General features: G+C 37.4%; 1 long non-coding RNA gene and 1 pseudogene across 2 annotated transcripts; one reads left to right on the top strand and one right to left on the bottom strand.

Moving 5' to 3' along the window:
* Positions 1 to 239: 239 nt before the first annotated feature.
* LOC143591743 (cysteine desulfurase 1, chloroplastic-like) lies at positions 240 to 6,628 on the top strand (annotated as a pseudogene). Its single transcript, XR_013145762.1, has 10 exons — positions 240 to 512; positions 637 to 773; positions 838 to 997; positions 1,065 to 1,251; positions 1,350 to 1,495; positions 2,283 to 2,355; positions 2,449 to 2,512; positions 5,288 to 5,387; positions 6,133 to 6,291; positions 6,372 to 6,628. The product of XR_013145762.1 is annotated as a cysteine desulfurase 1, chloroplastic-like (transcript).
* Positions 6,629 to 7,128: 500 nt separating this feature from the next.
* On the bottom strand, positions 7,129 to 8,325 carry LOC143591742 (uncharacterized). The gene is made up of 4 exons (XR_013145761.1): positions 7,914 to 8,325; positions 7,730 to 7,758; positions 7,522 to 7,646; positions 7,129 to 7,430 (listed from the first exon to the last, which is right to left on the bottom strand). It is a non-coding gene; the product is annotated as an uncharacterized LOC143591742 (long non-coding RNA).

Below are 8,325 nucleotides of genomic sequence, written 5' to 3'. Positions count from 1 at the left end.
CATTCGATTCGTATACTATGTCACTCGATCTTTAAAAAATATTATAAAAATAAAACAATAAATCCTCTTAACCTCTAGTTTACAACAAATGTTAAAAATCATTATTTTTTTTGTATATGAATATTGGTAAAAATAAAAACATAGTGTTTTTTTTGTTTGTTGGATGAGTAGGGGTTTATTATATGCAGCAGTTAAAAGTTGAAAGGAGGTTTGGGTTCCAATTGTGGAGGATGAGGATGATGATGATGACTATGACTGCTACCACTACCATGGAAGGAGTAGTTCTGAAACTCCCTCAACTCATAATAAACAACCACCCTAATAATTATAATTATTATTTACCCAATCAAACAACAACAATATCTCCTCCTCTTAAACTCCTCCGCTTCAATTTCCCCAAATCTTCTTCTTCTTGTTGTTCATATTCAACAACAACAGCTGCCTCTCTCTCTGTTCCAGCACCCGTCTCTCTAGGCCACGCTACCCCACCCCATTTTCATATTCTCCACCAGGTATTATTCAACTCTATTCAATTGGATGCTTAATTAATTGCAAGGGACTCAAATTGGATGCTTAATTGTTGTTATGGATAGATATTATTATGAAACAAATATCAGGTTTATGTTTATCTTGCAGAAGGTAAACAATGGATCAAACCTCGTTTACTTAGACAATGCAGCAACCTCACAGAAGCCATCACCTGTTATAGATGCTCTTAATAATTATTACAGATCATATAACTCAAACGTGCATCGTGGAATTCATTTCTTAAGGTATTTATTTAACACACCAATTCACTCTCACCATTTCATTAACAATCTTTTATTTAAACCCTAGTGCACGGACAACGGATGAGTATGAAATGGCAAGAAAAAAGGTCGCGGCTTTTGTAAATGCGTCAGAATCTAGTTAAATCGTCTTCACGAGAAATGCTACCGAAGCTATCAACCTTGTAGCTTATTCATGGGGACTTTCTAATTTAAAAGCCGGTGATGAGGTCTGTTTTTTTATTTTAATATTCTTGACTAAAAACGTTAATATTCTTATAATCGGAATACCTGCAGATAGTTGTGACAATTGTTGAACATCATAGTGCCATTGTTCCATGGCAAATTCTCTCTGAGAAAACTGGCGTAGTTTTGAAGTTTGTTAGTTTAACAGAAGATGAAGTCCCGGATCCTAAAATGCTACAAGATTTGCTTTCCAAAAGGACTAAACTAGTGGTTGTTCATCATGTCTCAAACATGCTTGGTATGTATATGTTACATGCATTGTCTTTAACCAATTTTGGTTGCAAAAGATGTTATCAGTGTGATGTAGATGTCATGGTTTTTTAAAATTTTATGTAGCTTTGGTTCTTTCAATTAAGAATATTGCTCAATGGGCACATGATGTTGGGGCAAGAATACTGGTGGATGCTTGTCAAAGTGTACCACATATGGTTGTTGATGTCCAAGATCTTGGCGTTGATTTTCTTGTTGCTTCTTCTCACAAGGTGAGTAGTTTCATTAAAGGTGGTATAATGGGTAGGCTGGGTTGGGTAACGGGTCAAAGCAGGGAAAGTCTTGTTTGGGTTAAAATGGGTTTGGTAAGGTTGATCCCAATTAGAGGTGTGCATGGGTCGGGTTGCATCGATGACTAAAACCGTTCGGTTATACCATATGGGCTTGACATTTTTGGTCCTAAAAGAAAATTTGAATAATGAATTTGGGCCTAAATCTTTTTTGTTAATTGATGGTTACTTGATTATTATACATTTGAGCTATAATATTTGGATTACACTGTTTATTAAACTCTCAAAAATCATTGAGATTTAAAATTTTAAACTGTAAATTCATACATTTGGTTCGATTTTTTGGTCTCTATTACATGCATAACCGAAACCGAACTGAACATTTGGTTTTCACGAAAAGATAAAACTAAACCGTTAGTTTTTATTAGGGTTTAGTTATTCTGGTTCGATTTTCTCGGTTTCGTGCACACCCCTTCCCCAATCTCTTTTTTATAAAGTTTTATTTATTATAAGCAACTAGTGTGTCATACATGGGTATACTATTTCAATAATAATCTAATTATTTAATAAAATGATTTTGATTGAAAATGCACCAGTTGAGTTTCAATTGACAATATATTTTTAGCTATTTTTTATTTTTTTTATGATTTGGTCTGTAAGAGATACAACATAACCTGAATCGACATGTTCATAAATAAATGGCTTAAAATGGCCACTTGTAAAATATACATATTCGATGCTTATGAATCGCGGGATAAACATGCTTCAGATGTGTGGGCCTACAGGCGTTGGTTTCTTATATGGAAAGAGTGAACTATTGGCTTCTATGCCTCCATTCTTAGGTGAGTCAGCTTTATATAAACAAGCATCAACCACTTATAATACATAAATTTATTATACAATATTTGAGTGCGGTTTTATGGTTGATATTACAGGTGGCGGGGAAATGATTTCTGACGTTTTCCTGGACCATTCTACTTATGCTGACCCTCCATCTAGGTTGGTCGACTCGATCTATTATATTAATAACCTTGTTAAAAACTTTGACTCTTGAGGTCAAAGTAATTATAAATGCCTTTTGCATCAACCATCCACATGGACCCATGATACGAACCTATCACACAAGGGTCGGGTCAAAGTCAAAGCTATTTATTGGACCTAGTCAAAATCATCTATAAGGAGTCAAAGTCGCTTAATTAGGGGAGTCAAGGGCTGAATTAGGGGAGTCAAAGTCAAGAGGCGTATTTAGTGGAGAAACTCCTTATGACCTTTTTAGTATAAATAAAGCTAGGTCTCTTCTATTTCAAGGAGTCTAAGTTATCTAAAATATATCAAGGTCTATTGTAATTGTAATATGGAGACTAACCCTTCTCGAATTGGGTCTTTTATCTAAGTAATCGAATCTTTTGCTTGAGTCTAGATTCTAGACTCTATCATTTGGTTCCGTTGTCGGGATACGAAGCGAAGATGGTTGAAACCCGGAATAGTCGGATCAAAATGGGAGGTTTAACACCTTATTCTATTGTTGTCCAGTTAGCAGAAAATGAAGCACGATTAGATGTTATTTTTGGAACCTTGAATGACGATGTTGAAGCAATCAAGGCTCGGATGTATGGAACACCCTCCAGGTGCTACACATATGAAGCCATTCCTATAAATTCAGAAGTACCGGCTGATGGTTATCATGATTGCCTTCACAAGGGGGACCATATCGGATCCAACATGGATATGGAAGTTGGGTGGATTAGTCTGTCGGGTGATGAGATGATGGGAGATGGCGGTAACAGTGAAAACACAGATGAGGAGTGGAAGAATACGGTGGAGAGGACATAAAGAAGACGCCAACCGATGAAAAGAACAGAAGGTTGACGTACTTATCCAGAAACCTAGGACCGGGTATAAAGCTGCTAGCCTTGCCATTGAATATGAGTCCAAGATAGGTTCATCTAAACCCAATAGAAGTCTTACATGGAGCCCAAGTCCAAAACCTATTTTGAACGACACTAAAAGTGTCGCCAATATGTTAACCCAAAACCCTGCATTTAAGCTAATGGAAATCTTTGAAGGACAAGACGGGCTACTTGACACCAACAAGGAAACCAAAGAGCAGAAGGATTCAACGGTGGTAGATATGGGTTATTGGTTTGATATGGGTCTCAGCTCAACCACGTTTTTAAAGTTTGTGATTTATGGAAGTATACGGCTCGAAGATTAGTGGAGGAATCAGTGACCATAGAATGGCATATTGCTTGGTACCACAAAACTTCTCTTTTCGACTTGAGGACAAGTCATGCCTCCGGGTCGGAAGTATTGATAAGATCCTAGATCTTGGTCAAAGATGTCCCTGAAAAGGGAGGAAAGTGAAAGAATGAGATGCTGAAGATTAGGGACGCTTATTATTCTATTAGCTTAATTTTAGAGCCAACTATTATTTTGTTGATGCTTATTTATATCTTTTGTTCTAGGTTTAGGGGAAATCATTGTTTATGTTTATGAATTTGTAATGGAGATCTAATCCTTCTCGAATAGGATTAATTGGAGAATAGCCCATCTCGAATCGGGCCAACTATCCTTTAATTTCTTGTTTAAGTTTTGGGTTTCTATCATTTGGTTCCATTGCCGGGAAAAGATGGCACATTCCACCACTGAAGACGGAGGTTCCTATATTGATTCCATTGTTGCCCAATTAGCGGACATTAACTCTCGCCTTGAAGCTATAGAATGTCATTTTAGGGATCAGATAGCGGCCCTTAAAGCACACTACCTTCCACAACATGGGAAATCAGGTAACGATTCTGGCAGATTTGATGATGCTCAACACATAAAAGGGATGCAACCTACCACTTTCAAGGTTCCATCTACTATTGTGCCAAACATCATCACCTGCATATCTACACCTCACATACTTCCTGATTTCAGCACCAAACACCATCCCAAGACCGACCTTCAAACCCTCACTTGAAGTTGTTGAGAAAGAAGATCAGATTGTTGATGAAGGTGACGAACCCATCAACCACCATGAAGACATCACTGAAATCAGCCTACATGGACTCTTTTGTGAAACAAGCACAACAATGAAGTTTCAGGGTACGCTGAACAACATGGAGATCGGGAGTGGGTGCTTTCCAATATAAGCAAATTGGAAGGTGATGTTCATGGTCTTCTCTATTAACGGCCAAACTCATAAGTTACAAATGACAGCAGTGGGGACGATGGCTTTAGTTACCTTCCAGCAGCTCATGACAACTCATTTACCACCAAATGCTTGGCTACCAAATTCAGCTTCATTGGTGGTGTCATCATTCAAGGTTTTTGATCCTGATCTACAAGAACCTCCTCGATCCATTTCGACTCGACTTGGGGACAAGTCGTTTCTGCGGGAGGGAAGTATTGATACGAACCCATCACACAAGGGTCGGGTCAAAGTCAAAGCTATTTATTAGACCTAGTCAAAGTCATCTATAAGGAGTCAAAGTCTCTTAATTAGGTGAGTCAAGGGCTGAATTAGGGGAGTCAAAGTCAAGAGGCGTATTTAGTGGAGAAACTCCTTAATTTTTGTAGTATAAATAAAGCTAGGTCTCTTCTATTTCAAGGAGTCTAAGTTATCTGAAATATATCATGGTCTATTGTAATTGTAATATGGAGACTAACCCTTCTCGAATTGGGTCTTTTATCTAAGTAATCGAATCTTTTGCTTGAGTCTAGATTCTAGACTCTATCAACCCACCTGAACTTTGATCCTTGCATCTTGAATTCATAGTTGTGATGTTTCAGATTTGAGGCTGGAACGCCTGCGATTGGGGAAGCTATTGGTTTAGGAACAGCAATTGATTATCTTTCTCAAATTGGCATGCAAAAGATTCATGATTATGAGGTTATTTTCATCTGTTCCATTCTTGCTTTGATATTCATCTTCTTTGTCTTTATACATCAAAATTACCGAGTTTTCAAATTTCAATCTATTTTAACTAGTATTGCCGAAGTTTGATAAAACGGGTGGTCGGGTCCGGTCAGTTAACGGGCCAAAACTGGGTTCAGGCCAAAAGGGTCCTTTTTTAAAACGGGGGTTGACCAAATGGTCTCGGGTTGAAATGGGTCTTTTAGAAAAAAAAAAATGGGTTCTTTTTGAAAATCTGAATTTGGTTCAAGTCAAAACACGTTTTGACCAAAATGGACTCAAGTTGAAACATGGTCGTTTTAGAAGAAAAAAGAAACGGGTCCTTTTTGAAAATCCTAATTTGGTGCGGATCATATCGGGTTTTGACCAAAAGCGGCTTGGTTAAAATGGGTTGATTTGGAAAAAAAAATGGGTCCCATTTGAAAATGCTAGTTTAGTTCGGGCCAAAACGGGTTTTGACTAAAATGGGCTCAAGTTGAAATGGGTCAGCTTTTGAAAAAGTAACAAAATGGGTCCATCCGCTAAATTTGTTTTTGTGGTGGCGACAGACAATTGTGGTGGGTGGTGTTGGCCCATTTTGACCCATTTTATAGTTTACGCGAACCCAATCAATCCATTTAGTAAACAAAAATTACCCAAATCAATCAATTTTTTGAAATGATGTCTCATGATTGCCAGATGTAATTTTTACCTTAAATCATCATTTACTTTTGTTTAACAGGTAGAGCTGGCTAATTACCTTTATGAAAACCTTCACGCGATTCCCGGTGTTCGTATCTATGGACCGGCCCCTTCACAGACGGTTCATCGTGCTGCTCTATGTTCCTTCAATGTTGAGGACCTTCATCCCACAGATATAGCCACTTTTCTTGATCAACAGGTAACCAACCAATAATAACAGCTTTAACCTTAACATGAAACCAAACAATCAAATTTAGTGATGATCTTGTTTTGGTACAGCATGGAGTAGCGATTAGATCCGGGCACCACTGTGCGCAGCCACTTCATCGGCACCTAGGGATAAGTGCAAGTGCGCGGGCCAGTCTTTATTTCTACAACACGAAAGAAGATGTTGATGACTTCATTCGCGCACTTAATGACACCATTGTTTTCTTCAACTCTTTCAAGTAGATCTTATTATTAGTCTACAATGAAATATATATACACGTGTTTGGATATTCTTTTGTGATGTGTTGATGTACTTTTTTTAAGAAAAACCAACATATATAATGAAAACAAACATAGCATATAGTATCTTGTTAGAAGTCTATCCAAACCTATATAAATCTTAATGTAAGTCCAATATTTACCAAGCAAGTATAGGTAGAAGCTAACAAAAAATGCTTTTCGAGTCTATGTCTATTGCTCTCATGTTAGGGTTCATTACCCATATACATAGGTGCAGGAGTAGACAGAGAGTTTAGAGAGAAAAAGAAGGTAACAAAACCCTTTGACTTTATTGACTCGTAACAATTACCCTACAGCATAGCATGTAGGAAGCAAGCAATCATACATGCGTTCCATACGTGAAGTCACATTAGCTTGTGTGCAGTCTGCAAGTTTGGCTTCCCTAAATCACTGATATCCTGCCTCAAACTGTGCACATACACATAATGCGTAAGAACATATGTTTATATACACATATAAAGTGTAAACTCTTCTAGTTACATAATAAAAATTTATTTAAAAAAAAAAAGAACAGAAGCAAACTAATCACTGCCATTCACCGGTAGCCTTTGCTTGCGCCTCCACTGCTCTATAAAGGCGGTCCAAGGTATACAAAACCAATCCATACATACATACATTGAGCATCCGTTTCCTTCAACAACAAACCAAATTCATTATGCACGTTAATATCAATTACAAGTTATTACTGGTAAACAATAATGAAAGAGTAGTAGCATTTACCAGCCCCTGGTCAACACAACTCAGGAATTGCATAATTCTCTTCTCAACTTCCACTATTAATAATCTTCTTTGCACCCGAGCAATTCTCCCTTTGCCTTCTGCCCTAGTGTCCTGGAAAACAATAATTACAAGAAAATTGGTAAATCTACTAGAGTATTTGTGTGCTAAATATAAATGTAAACAAAATATATTTTGAGCATACCTGCTTGAACCATGCACGTAATAACATGAGGACAACAAGCGAGGGAAAAAAGCGCAGGTAAAGCAGCAAGGATAGCAAAGTTAATTTCGCTAGCCCGTAAAATCTGGTTGAGTTCAAGCATTGCCCTATTTGTAATACCGTCATTAGAAACACATATTTAACATAAAATTAACAAAAAAAAATAGGGGAAGCTATGATTGCAACTTACGTTTCAATGTCAAGTTTTAGCTTCTGAATCTGTAAATTGCAACAAAAACAAAAACAAGGTCAGGTGACATAGTTTGAAATTAGGGGCGTTCACGGTCCGGTTTTGACAGTTTTTGGGTCAAAAACCATCAACCAAACCATTAGTACCGGCTTTTGATTATCGAACAAGGCTGGGAGTATGTTACTTGAATAAGCATTGCACGAGCAAGTTCACCCCCGAGAAGATTCTGAATGGATGCATAAGCTCCTTCTGGTATCTACAAAATGTTTGATTAAATATTAGAAAAACGAGAACTTGTTGCAAGTATAATGCAAAAAAGAGAGTGGGGTTTTGAAATATCGTGTACCCTTACACGATCTGTTTAAGCCAATTATCTAAACAAGTCAAATGGGTTGACAACTTGGTGGGTTGTAATCAAGGTGTAAATGTGTTAAACGGCTTTCAGGGTTCTAATATATGAGTCATTGGGTTTAAAAGACAGGTTAATCAAGTCAACCCAAACACGACCTGTTTACTAAACGGGTTATATATAACAACCCAAAACCTGACTATTTTTGTTCAACCGAAACCGTATACTTATTCATGTCAAAGAGATC

This window comes from Bidens hawaiensis, unplaced genomic scaffold, assembly GCF_021521415.1.
Source record: "Bidens hawaiensis isolate Kalapana, Puna unplaced genomic scaffold, B.hawaiensis_p1.1 tig00040031_1, whole genome shotgun sequence".
Lineage (NCBI taxonomy): Eukaryota > Viridiplantae > Streptophyta > Magnoliopsida > Asterales > Asteraceae > Bidens > Bidens hawaiensis.
The sequence above is the reverse complement of the archived record's forward strand: the minus strand, read 5'-3'. Positions and strand labels throughout refer to the sequence as shown.